The sequence below is a fragment of the Phascolarctos cinereus genome, unplaced genomic scaffold (genome assembly GCF_003287225.1).
Source record: "Phascolarctos cinereus isolate Bilbo 61053 unplaced genomic scaffold, phaCin_HiC Scaffold_2;HRSCAF=192, whole genome shotgun sequence".
Classification (NCBI taxonomy): domain Eukaryota; kingdom Metazoa; phylum Chordata; class Mammalia; order Diprotodontia; family Phascolarctidae; genus Phascolarctos; species Phascolarctos cinereus.
Window position 1 is genome coordinate 53,336,389 of NW_027555625.1, and position 12,708 is coordinate 53,349,096.

At 38.8% G+C, this 12,708-nt stretch overlaps 1 pseudogene; it reads right to left on the minus strand.

The window, feature by feature from the left end:
• Window positions 1-742: 742 nt before the first annotated feature.
• On the minus strand, window positions 743-1,175 carry LOC110210492 (protein FAM107B pseudogene; annotated as a pseudogene).
• Window positions 1,176-12,708: the final 11,533 nt, after the last annotated feature.

Consider the following 12,708-nt stretch of genomic DNA (forward strand, 5'->3'; position numbering starts at 1 on the left):
AAAGAACAAGAAAAGAAAATACTGAGAGGGACCATTATGCTCTCAAACCATCAGAGAATTTGTCAGATACCTTTCTTTGGGTTGGAATGTCAACCAAATAATATATTGCTGCTCAAAACCAAAAAGACTGAAAAAAGGGGGGGAAATCTTACGTAATCTATATTATTATGGTTTTCCTAAAAGTGGGTTCAGAGTTCAGATTTTAAAACTTCCTCATCACTTTCTAATTCTGTAATTTCAGGTCAACTAAGACACAACCTGTGCTGATCATTCAATACAAATGAACACTTTCCTACGGTTGGCTGTTAAGATTTAACCCATGTTAAATAAGTAACAGATTAAGCACATTTTTGCATAAGCTAAATTCTTTTTTAAAAAGAGTTAGAAATATAATATTTTTTAAAAGAATAAAAAATAAAAATACTATATCCCCACTAAGTTAGGTTAGAAGAAACCAAGTAGTGCAACACTTAAGATACTCCAGTGTCCTCATCCTTTCTTTGGAGTCTCTGAAGGCAAGTCTATTATACCAACAATAAGCTGCTTAACTGCTGGTCAACACATTTCATTTGGCTAATCTGAACTGCAGCTATCATAGTCAATTTATTTTCCCAGATTCAAGGAAAAAAATCATAAACAAAATAACCCCCTGTTAAAAATTAAAACGTCTGCTGGCTGGCATTTTCTCAAAAACATGTCTCTCCATGCTACTGTTGGCTCAAGAAGCAGCAGCACTGGAGCACTACAGGGACATCCTCTCTGCAGCAAGGTTTTGTGCAGTGCATGCCTCACAGTCCCGGACTTTGGCCCTTTCTTGGCCTGTTCTTCTCAGGTTTCTTTTTATCTTCACAGATTCTGGGGAGTTTTCCTGTTCCTCTTGAATCTTCTGTTTCTCAAGCTCAAGCTGCTCCAACGTTTGCTGCCTTTCAGTAGAAATCAGATTTCTTTTGTGGGGCTTCCTTTTCCTTCTGTTGCTGTATCAGTTGGTCTTGTTTTCTCTTCTCCATCACTTTCTGTAGCTCTGGTTTATTCAGAGGTCCAAGACCTCTTTTCTGATTCATCAGAAGTTCTCTGTGAAGATCTTGATGGTTCCGGGAAATTTTGACAGGATTGATTAATTTCTTTGGCTTGATTAATTCAGGATTGTTATCTTCTGTGTAGTCAGGTTCAGACATGAGACTTTTTGGAATGATAATGGAATCTTTTGGTTCAGGACCCTCAATTGTATTATCTCAAAGCCTGCAGGCTGAGGCCGCCCCTTACAGCCCACCATCACCCCTCCATTTCCCTCCTTCACACATCTGTCTCCACAAGAAAGCAAAGAAGACGGCAGGGCAGGGGGCAGGGTGGCCCTGTGGTGATGGGCATGTGCCCTCCAGATCTCTCAGGTCTTTGTGTGTCTGGAGATCAGTCTTAAGGGGAACTAGCGAAATCAGGAAGAGTGGGTGAGGAGCGAGAGTATTCCAAGGATGAGAGACAGACAATGAAAAGACATGGAGTCTGGAGGTGGAGGAACAATAAAGCTATTATCTCTAGATTATAGCACACTTATACATGGCAGGGAAGAAAATATAAGATGCTTGGTATGGTAGGAAGGCTGTGGAGGGCCTTAAATGCCACACAGAGGACTGTGCCCACTACCATGTTGTAACAGGCAGTGAAAAATATTCATTAAACAGTAGACTGTCCAATGCATTGCAGGGCCCAGTCTCAGCAGCCTCAAGTGTTCCAAAAACACAGTCATTCAAGGTAAAGAGTCTAAACTACCAGAGGTGTTTACAGGCAATGAAAGTTTCCTAAAATGATGAAGTGAAGTGGTGGGTTTCCCCTTCGCTAGAGGCCTTTGTTCGATAGCCACCTGCTGGAGATGTAGTAAAGGGATTCCTGTTCAACATATGGATGAGAACAAGCAGGTAGACTTCAGAAAAACCTGGAAAGATTTATATGAACTGATGCTGGGTGAAATGAGCAGAATCAGGAGAACATTATACACAGTAGCAGCCACATTGTTTGATGACTGACCTTAAAAGACTTAGCTCTCTTCAGCAATACAAAGATCTAAGACAACTCCGAAAGATTCATGATGGAAAATGCTGTCAACCTCCAGAGAAAGAACTGTGGAGCCTGAATGCAGATCAAAGCATACTATTTGCTCTCCTTTTCTTTTGTGGTTTTGTTTTATTCCTTTTTTTTAGTGGTTCCTTCCATTAGTTCTAACTCTTCTTTACACCATGACTAATATGAAAATATGTTTAATATCAATGTATAGTAGAACTTGTATCAGATTGCACACCATCTTGGGGAGGAGGGAGGAGAGGGTGAGGGAGAAAATTCAAAACTCAAAATCTTATGAAAGTGGATGTTGAAAACTAAAAATTAATTAATTAATTTTTTTTTAAAAGAAGGTATAGATTAGAGCAGAAAGCAGCCTTTAAGGTCCCTTCTAGCCCTAAGCATCATAGCATCTATTTGACTTTGGCACGTCACTAACCAATGACTGCCAAAGGTGATCTCCTCTAAAGTCCCCTGTCTACTGCCAGGGTTTCAATAATATATCTTTGCAGATGACTCCCAAATTTACACATCCTAGCACAAAATCTCTCTCAGAGCTCTGCTCTTGCACTAATAATTTCCCATTTCAATACAGATGTTCCACTCAGACTCAAGATATTTCCCCAAAATCACACATGTAATGTTGGGATAACAAGTGCTAGCCTTTACGTAGCCCTTTAAAGTTTGCAAAGCCTTTTATATAGGTTATCTCATTTGGGTCTTTACAAGGTACATAACATACAGAAGCAAATGTATCTAATTTCCCAAGATTTGATAAACACAAAGATCCCAGCTTCTGGGATAAGGATTCACTATCTAATAAAAACTGCTGGGAAAATTGGATAACTGTGGAAGAAAGTAGATTTAAAGCAACACTTCACACCTTATACAAAGATAAGCTCCAAATTGATATGTGAACTAGATATAAAAGGTCACATCAAAAGCAAATTTGAGAAACATAGAATAAATTAGCTATCAGCTCTATAGATGGGAGAAAGGTTTGGGACCAAAGAAGGAATAGAGACAATCATGGAAGATAAAATGGGTACTTTTGATTACACAAAATTAAAAAGGCTTTGTACAACCAAATCTAATAAAACTATGATTAAAAGGGAAAAAATTAACTTGGGAAAAATCATTACTGCAAGTTTCTCCAATAAAGGTCTCATTTCCAAAATAGATAAGCAAGCGATTCAAATTTATCAGAAAAAGAGCCATTGGCCACTTGATAAATGGGCATATCTAAGGATATGAGGTTGTTCAACAATTGAGGAACAGCTGAATAAGTTGTGGTCTGTGAATGTGTTAGAATATTGCTGTGCTTTAAGAAGCAAGGAAAGAGTTGACTTCAGAAGTACATAGAAAGACTTACATGAACTAAGAAAACCAGAAGAACAATTTGCACTATAACATCAATATTATTTTTTAAAAAAACAATTTGAAGGCTTTTATAAACTGATGATGAATGAAGTAATCAGTCAGGAGAATAATTTCTACAATAACAATACCACTATAAACGTAAAATGCTTAGAGAGCTGTAAGAACTGTGATCAATTATGACTATCCAGGATTCTAAAGGACCAATAATGACCCATGCTGTACAAAGAAATGATTGGTTTAATATGTTTTTATATGCAGCTATTCAGGGAATTCGGTTTGCTTGATTATGCATATTGATGATTTATGCATATTTATGATAAATAGTATGCATATTGATGATTTATGCATAATAAGAAATTTATTTTTTTCTAATGGAGTAGAGATGGAAGGGAGAGAAAATGGATTTCTGTTTTTTTTTATAGAGAGTGGTCAGAGGGATGCGACAGGTGTGAAACATGGCATTCACTTTCAGATGTTCATTATTAGTAGTAGTAGTAGTTTTACTTAACTGTTTTCCTTCCTTTGTTACAAGAGACCTCACACAAAGTAGGAATTATCTGTAAATGTAAAAATAAAACACATCAATAAAAATGAAAGTGACAAGAAGACCAACCATGTGAAGTAGGCATTGTTATTATTCCCATTTTATAGATGAGGAAACTGAGTCAGAGAGGTTAACCTGACTTGCTAAGGGTCAAAGGTAAGATCTGAACTGAGGCAGTTTTCTGTCTCCAAGTCCCAAACTCTATCCACCATACCACCTAGCTGCTTCAAACTTCTGTCCTCTTATGCCAAATCCAATTGCTTTTCCCAGTAAATCACAGCTGTCTGCAGCTGCCCTTAAAAGCATCAGTATTTGACAGCTGGGATCAAGTTTGGATTAGAAAGGATTAATGTTGCCAATGGTACCCCATCCTTTCAGTCACCCAGGCTGGAAACGTTGAGGTTTTCAACCCACATATGCCATTTTTACCTTGATGGGATCTCTCCCCTCCATCCCCTCTTCTCCACTGAAGCCTCTGTGGCTTAGAGAAGTCGATCATTTTGCCAAAGGTCCTACAAGAAACAAGTGGCAAAGACAGATGTGGCATGTTCAGTTCCTCATTGATTCTCCCCTGGATTATTCTAATAGCTTTGTCTGGTTCCTGTCTTAGACAGATTCCATCCAACAAATATTAGAAGCATATGTTAAGCACTGGGCTAGTCCCTGGGTTGGGGGTGGTTGGGGTGGGAGGAGTTCCAGGATATAAAGACAAAATGAAAAATATTCCCTGCCCCCAAGGAGCTTAAAAACTACTGGTGGGCTTTCCAGTTTTCCCAACAATTTTTACCTAATAATGGGAGCCATCTCAAGGGCAGGGGGAGGGGGAGGGAAGAAAAAAGGGGGAAAAAAACCAAAGTTATGTGATAACTTTATTACATATTTAAAAAGAATAGAAAGTTGTACATAACAAATTTGCAGTTTCATATGCAATCATCTTTTTGTCTATTCTACTATGTTATGGAAATGCTTGTTTTGTTTCTTAAGTTCAGAATAAAATTAATTAATTAATTGTTAAGCAGATGAATGAATAAATGAAACTACTGGTGTGGGGAGAATACAACAGGTTAGCTGATTGTTGAAGTTTAACTCATAACTTAGAAAAGAAGGCTTTTCTGTTGAGCAACAGTCAATCCAAAAAGTGGATATTAGAAAATGACATGTAAGTAGCCATCATTCCATTAGGCAGTTTTCCTGACTTGGTATTTTTTTTAATTGAAAGATACTACTGTGGTGGGATTATTGTTGAGAGGTGTCTATTGTTTCAAAACACAATGTGACAAAGAAAAAAAACAATGTGACAACGATTTTCTTAATAAAATGAGGATATTAAACTACATAATCTCCAAGGTCCTTTCCAGCTCTATAATTTATGTCACCAGGTTTCCCATGGACATTAGTAGTCAGTGCCAAAAAGCACCCAAGGGGTGAGCTGATCCCAGCTATGAGAAGGAAGCTTTCTATGGCATCTCACTAATGGAGTTCCCCTCCCTTCCAAGTTATTCCATCAATCCCTCCTGCTTGATAAGCCACAAGGGCACACAGAAAAGACTGCCTTGGATATGGAAATGCAGAGAACAGTTTCTCTCTCTCTCTCTCTCTCTCTCTCTCTCTCTCTCTCTCTCTCTCTCTCTCTCTCTCTCTCTCTCTCTCTCTCCTCCTCTCTCTCCCCCCCTCTCTCTCTCTCTCTCTCTCTCTCTCTCTCTTTCTCTCTCTCCCCCCCCCCCAGATCTTCTCAGTCTGGGAAGAAAAGGCCATATTCCCTGAGTGTGAGGTCCTGAGATGGATTGCAGACTTCTAATTGGCTCATAGGTGCCCCTTCTTTTTTTTTAATCAGCAAAGAATATAATATATTATATGTATTCATTTATTTGTATATATAATATGTGTTTCTGTGTGTGTGTGTGTGTGTGTGTGTGTGTGTGTGTGTGTGTGTATATATATAATATATATATATATATATATATATATATATATATATATATATATGCTTTGAAAACCTTAAAGCACTACATAAATACTAGATAGTGTCAGATAAGGCCAGACATAGTGAAAAGAATATCAAATTTGGATTCAGTTTTAGATTTAAATTCTATTTCTGCTACTTACTAGGGTGTATGAGGTGTTCAGGAGGACTAGCACCTGTGGTATGAGGGCTTGCCGAGCTCTTTTCAGGGCTGCTCATCCACTTTTGGTTTCCACCTGATTCACCCAACTTTCCCCTGTAGTTCCAAGAAGCTATATAGCATGCATAGTAGCAACACCCCAGTAAATTGTCTCAGTAGAGGGGCTAACCCAGGTTGAGGGTAACTGTCTGGCCTCAAACCCATCAGTGAGTTTGGGGGATGTCTCTCTTTTGTGAAGATATCCCACTGTCAGGAATGAATGGCTGAGAATAATTTGTTCCAACGGCCATGAAGGTGGCTGAAGCAGGTGCTATAGATTGCTTAGAATTTGGTCAGACATCAAAGACGCCAAGGCCATCCACTGCATCCCAGGCCATCGCCAGTCATCTTGACTTTTCTCCTGATTTTGATGACTCAGGGGAAAAAAAGGCTGAAGACTTTGTGCAACTCAGCTTCACTTAAATCCAATTCATTCACAAGTCAAGACATCACCTGTGATGTCATTGGTCCTCTTCAAAAATGAAGGACAAACAACAACTGATTAGCAGTGTGATGGTAGACAAACCACATAAGTCCTCTAGATCTATTTCAGTGCCTGTAAAATGGAAAGCCAGATAAGGCGATTTCTAAGATCCCAAACAGCTATCCATTGTACAGTCTCATAACTGGCAAGATGTAAAAGGAATTCCACAAAGATTTAGGCAGCAATCAGGAAGAAAGGCTGGAGCAGGTAAAGCTGAGCTTGGTGTGTGATCAGGTAACAAAGAAGCAGTGTTTTTATTGGCTGCCCCCTACTTTATGCCTTTCTGGATGGAAGGGCAGAGCCTGCTTGGTACCTTTCTCCTAATCCAAGACTCCTAGCAGATGGCAGATCCTTTAGGAGACCTGCAATTCTTAGAGTTCTCTGGGAAATGAAAGGATGTTCTTCTGAGTGATCTTAGTCAAACAGCCCTCTCTGTGTGCTTCAGTTTGGACTCGATGATATTTCAGTTCTCACCCAGCTCCAAATTCTGTAATCTGTAGGAAGAAACACTGTAGGCTTACCGTAAAACATCTGCTTTGATTCCTTGCTGATTAAAAAAAAAAGAGGGGCCAATTAGGACCCTGAAATCTACCTGGGAACCTCACACTCATGGAACATAACCTTTTCTTCCTTGGTTGAGAAAAGCCAAAAGAAAAAACAGGAAATCTTGTCCCACTCAAGTCTTCTGAGCTATTTCTCCCTGGGATCTTATCTGCTTAGCCTGGAACATCAGAAACTAGGAAAACCACATTGAAGGCTCCAAAAAGAAACCTATGCATTCTAGTGTTTTTAATAGGAATGGGTGTTGTATTTTGTCAAAAGCTTTTTCTGCATCTATTGAGATGATCATGTGGTTTCTGTTGGTTTTGGTGTTGATATCCTCAATTATGCTGATAGTTTTCCCAATATTGAACCAACCCTGCATTCCTAGTATAAATCCTACCTGGTCATAGTGTATTATTCTGGTGTTAAGTTGCTGTAACCTATTTGCTAATATTTTGTTTAAAATTTTTGCATCTATATTCATTAGAGAAATTGGTCTATAATCTTCTTTCTCTGTTTTGACTCTTCTGGTTTAGGTATCAGCACCATATTTGTATCATAAAAAGAATTTGGTAAGACTCCTTCTTCATCTATTTTCCCAAATAGTCTATATAGTATTGGAATTAATTGTTCTTTAAATGTTTGATAGAATCTGTGTGTAAATCCATCTGGCCCTGGAGATTTTTTCCTAGGGAGTTCATCAATGGCTTGTTCAATTTCTTTTTCTGAGATGGGGTTATTTAAGTATTTTACTTCCTCTTCTGTTAATCTGGGCAATTTATATTTTTGTAAATATGTATCCATTTCACTAAGATTGTCAAATTTGTTGGCATATAGTTGGGCAAAATAATTCCTAATTATTGTTTTAATTTCCTCTTCCTTGGTGGTAGCTTCACCCTTTTCATTCTTGATACTAGTAATTTGGTTTTCTTCTTTCTTTTTTTTAAATTAAATTAACCAAAGGTTTATCTATTTTATTGTTTTTTTATAAAACCAGCTCTTAGTTTTATTTATTAGTTCAATAGTTTTCTTAATTTCAATTTTATTAATTTTTCCTTTGGTTTTCAATATTTCTAATTTGGTGTTTAGTTGAGGATTTTTAATTTGTTCTTTTTCTAGTTTTTTTAGTTGTATGCCCAATTCATTGATCTCCTCTTTTTCTATTTTATTTATGTAAGCATTTAGAGATATAAAACTTCCCCTAAGAACTGCTTTCACTGCATCCCATAAGTTTTGGTATGTTGTCTCATTATTGTCATTCTCTTGAATGAAATTATTGATTGTTTCTATGATTTGTTGTTTGACCCAATCATTTTTAGGATTAGATTATTTAGTTTCCAATTATTTTTAGTCTATCTTTCCATGGCCCTTTATTACATATAATTTTTATTGCATCATGATCTGAAAAGGATGCATTTAATATTTCTGCCTTTCTGCATTGGATTGTGAGTTTTTATGCCCTAGTACATGGTCAATTTTTGTGTATGTGCCATGTACTGCCAAGAAAAAAGTATATTCCTTTCTATCCCCATTCAGTTTTCTCCAGAGGTCTATCATACCTAACTTTTCTAATGTTCTATTCACCTCCTTAACTTCTTTCTTGTTTATTTTGTGGTTAGATTTATCTAGTACAGAGAGGGGAGGTTGAGGTCCCCCACTAGTATAGTTTTGCTGTCTATTTCTTCCTGTAACTCCCTGAACTTCTCCTCTAAGAATTTGGATGCTATACCATTTGGCACATATATGTTTAATAATGATATTACTTCATTGTCTATGGTGCCTTTTAGCAGGATGTAGTTTCCTTCCTTATCTCTTTTGATTAGATCTATTTTTGCTTTTGCTTTGTCTGAGATCAGGATTGCTACCCCTGCTTTTTTTACTTCAGCTGAAGCATAATATATTCTGCTCCAGCCTTTTACCTTTACCCTGTATGTGTCACTCTTTTTCAAATGTGTTTCCTGTAAACAACATGTTAGGATTATGGTTTTTAATCCATTCTGCTATCAGCTTCTGTTTTATGGGAGAGTTCATCCCATTCACATTCACAGTTATGATTACTATCTGTGTCTTTTTCTCCATCCTTTTTTCCTCGTTTATTCTTTTCTTTCTCCTTTCCTTTCCCCCCACTAGTGTTTTGCTTTTGACCACTGCCTCCTTCAGTCCCTTCTCCCTTCTATTATCCCTTTCCCTTTTCTTCCCCTTTACCCTTACTGCTTCTTCCCTCCCTTCTATCCCCCTCCCTTTTCTTTCCCCTTTTCCCTCCTACTGCCTATAGGGCAAGTTAGATTTCTATACCTAACTGATTATATTATTCCCTTCTTGAGCCAAATCTGATGAGAGTAAGGTTCAAACAATGCTCACCCTCCCACACACACTTCTGTCCCTCTGCTGTAATAGGATTTTGTGTCTTTTCCTGTAATGTAATTTCCAAAAAGAAACCAACCCTATGGGCAGAGCAAGGCTACCTGTTGGGTGAGTGTATCCCGTGTGGTGTCCATTTATATGAGCTGCTGTTGAATTCACGTATACTATCTATAATGAGGGAGATTCAAAGGCTTCATTCCATAGGTATTCCTTCCCTGAATGCTTATGATTTAGTGTTACTTTGTGTTAACTAAAATCCCACCTACAGGAAGCCTTTTCCAACCCCTCTTAATTCCAGTGCCTTCCTTCTGGTAATTATTTCCTATTTATCCTATCTATAGCTTGTTTATACGTAATTGTTTGCTTATTGTCTCCCTCATTAGATTGTAAACTCCTTGAGGGCAGAGATTGTCTTTTGCCACTTTTTTTTTAATCCCCAGTGCATAGCACAGTAATCAGAGCAGCTAGGTATGCCCTAGTGCTAGACTGGGCCCCAGGGCCTGGAGTTAGGAAAATTTATCTTCCTGAATTCAAATCCAGCATTAGACACTTACTAGTTGTGTGACCCTGGGCAAGTCACTTCACCCTGTTTGCCTAAGTTTCCTTATCTGCAAAATGAGCTGGAAAAGGAAATGGAAAATCAATCCAATATCTTTGCCAAGAAAACTCCAAATGGGGTCACAACGAGTCAGACATGACTGAACAACAACAACAAGGCTTAGCACAATGTCTGGAACATAGCAGCCACTTACAAATTACTTGACTATCTGCTTAAATTTATAGTCAGTAGGGGTTTACAGTTAGTGGCTACAGCTGTGGAGTAATGGATAGACAGACAGCCTCTAGTTAGGAAGACATAAAAGTCCCACTTCTGAGAGCCAATGGCTCTGTAATTCTGGTGCCTAGCACATTGGTGATAGGCACTTAATAAATGTTAGCTGACTGACTGACAGACTTAACCCCTCAGTGCCCCCAGGCAACTCTCTTGCTTAATCTTTTTCAGTACTATGTGACTCTTGGTGACCCCATTTGGGGTATTCTTTACAAAGATACTGGAATGGTTTGCCATTTCCTTCTGCTCATTTGACAGATAAGGAAACTGAAGCAAACAGGGTTAAGTGACTTGCCCAGGGTCACACAGCTAGTAAGTGTCTAAGGCTGGATTTGAACTCAGGAAGATGAATCTTTCTTACTCCAAGACCAATAGTTTATCCACTACAGCACCACGCAGCTACCCCAGCAACTCTCTAAGACCATTTAAATTTGCAGAACAATTGTCCATCTGTATTGGTTGAGTTTCCTCGCTAGAAATTCCTTACATTAGTGGTATCAAACCTAAATGGAAATGGAGGCCACTAGAACCTACTGCAAGGATCCCTTTAGGCTGCATATTGACTTAGAAGATCACATATGGATGTTATCTATGTTTTATTTTATTTTTATTTCATTAAATATTACCCAATTACATTTTAATCAGGTCCAGAGCACTCAGGGGTATTGTGAGGCATATGCAACATGACGGCCACATATTCAACACCCTTGCCTTACGCCAATGAAATCACAAGTCTAATTTTAAAATATGGAAAGGGGGGGTAGAAAGGAAGAATTGCCACATCTGGGAAAGTTGGAGTGTAGAGCTCCTTCACTCTCATTGAACATGGGCTCATTCAATTCAGCAAGCACCCATGAAGTGTTTACTATGTGCCAGATAAAGGGCAGTTTGGCATAGTGGCTGGAGAGCTAGTCTCAGAGGCAAGGAAGACCCGGGTTTGTGTCTCATCTCTGACACATATTGACTATGCCACCCTGGGTACATCCCTTAGCCTCTCAGCATCCCGGCACCTCTTCAAAACCACCAATCTTGCAGGACAGTTGCTGATCTGCATTGGCAGAGGGAGCTTCCTTGCTAGGAATTCCCTATTACAATGAAACCACAGGTCCAGAATTTTTTTAAAAAGGTATCAATCAAAGAGAGGCCACAGAGGCAAAACTGAAAAAACTTGGCTACAATTTGGATGGGAGAGAGGGAGATGTTCGAGATAACACCAAAGTCTTCAGCCTGGGTTTCTGAGAGGGTGGGGTGCCATGGGTAGCAGCTAACCTTTAATGGAAAGAGTGACTGGATTTGGACTAAGAGGACCCAGGCTGAATTTCACCCCTGGCACTCATTTTGTGACCTTGTATGAAGCAGTAGAAAGAACATGGAGGAAGGAAGGGAATGGAATAATCATTTATGTAGCACTTACTATGTGCAGGGCACTATGCTAAGCACTTTAGATTTGATCTTCACAACAAGCCTGGGAGGTAGATGCTGTTATTATCCTTATTTTATACTTTAGAAAACTGAGGCAAATAGAAGTTTAGTGACTTTTCAAGGGTTGAATAACTAGGAAGTATCTGAGGCCAGATTTGAACTCGGGTCTTCCTGACTCTAGGCTTAGTGCTCTATCTACTGTGTCACCTACCTTCCTGACATCAGAGTATCTGCTCCTTTACCTGTGAGACCTTGGAGAAATCACTGCCCCTCTCTGGGCCTCAGTTTACTCATCTGTTAAATGAGGTGGTTGGATAAGAGGGTTTTCTAGCTCTAATTCTATAATCCTGTAATCCAACTCTGGCCCCCAATTGCCTTATCTTTAAAATAAAGGGATTGGATGAGATAATTTCTAAAGTCCCTTCCAGCTATAAATCAGGTGATACAAAATAGTTTGATAGGTCTGTTATTTTGCTAATATGGGCACCAACTCCTACCATGAAGCCCCCAAGCCATCCACATCCTTCCCATCCATTTGCCATTTAATGTTCATGTCAGCCCAAAAATTCCCCAGAAAGGATCTAGAGTGTCGTGCTCAGAATAGATGCTCAATCAGTGCTTGGTGAATCGGTGGGCTGCTTGTTTGTTTTCAAATTAAGTTGATATTGGTATAGCCTAGAAGCCTAGTGGCATAAAGTATACAGACAGCAGGGAGTCAGGTAGTCCTGCATCTGACACATACTAGTTTCATGATCACAAGTAAGTCTTTAATCTCTTTCTGCCCCCAGGCAATTCTCTAAATTACAGGTGAGAAGGTGCAATGGGAGAAGTAGTTTTCACATACCAATGATATCATCAGTCTGGATTGAAACAAACACCAAAGAGGCGCTTAGACTGGCCATTTGTGGTCCCTGGCTGCTGTTAC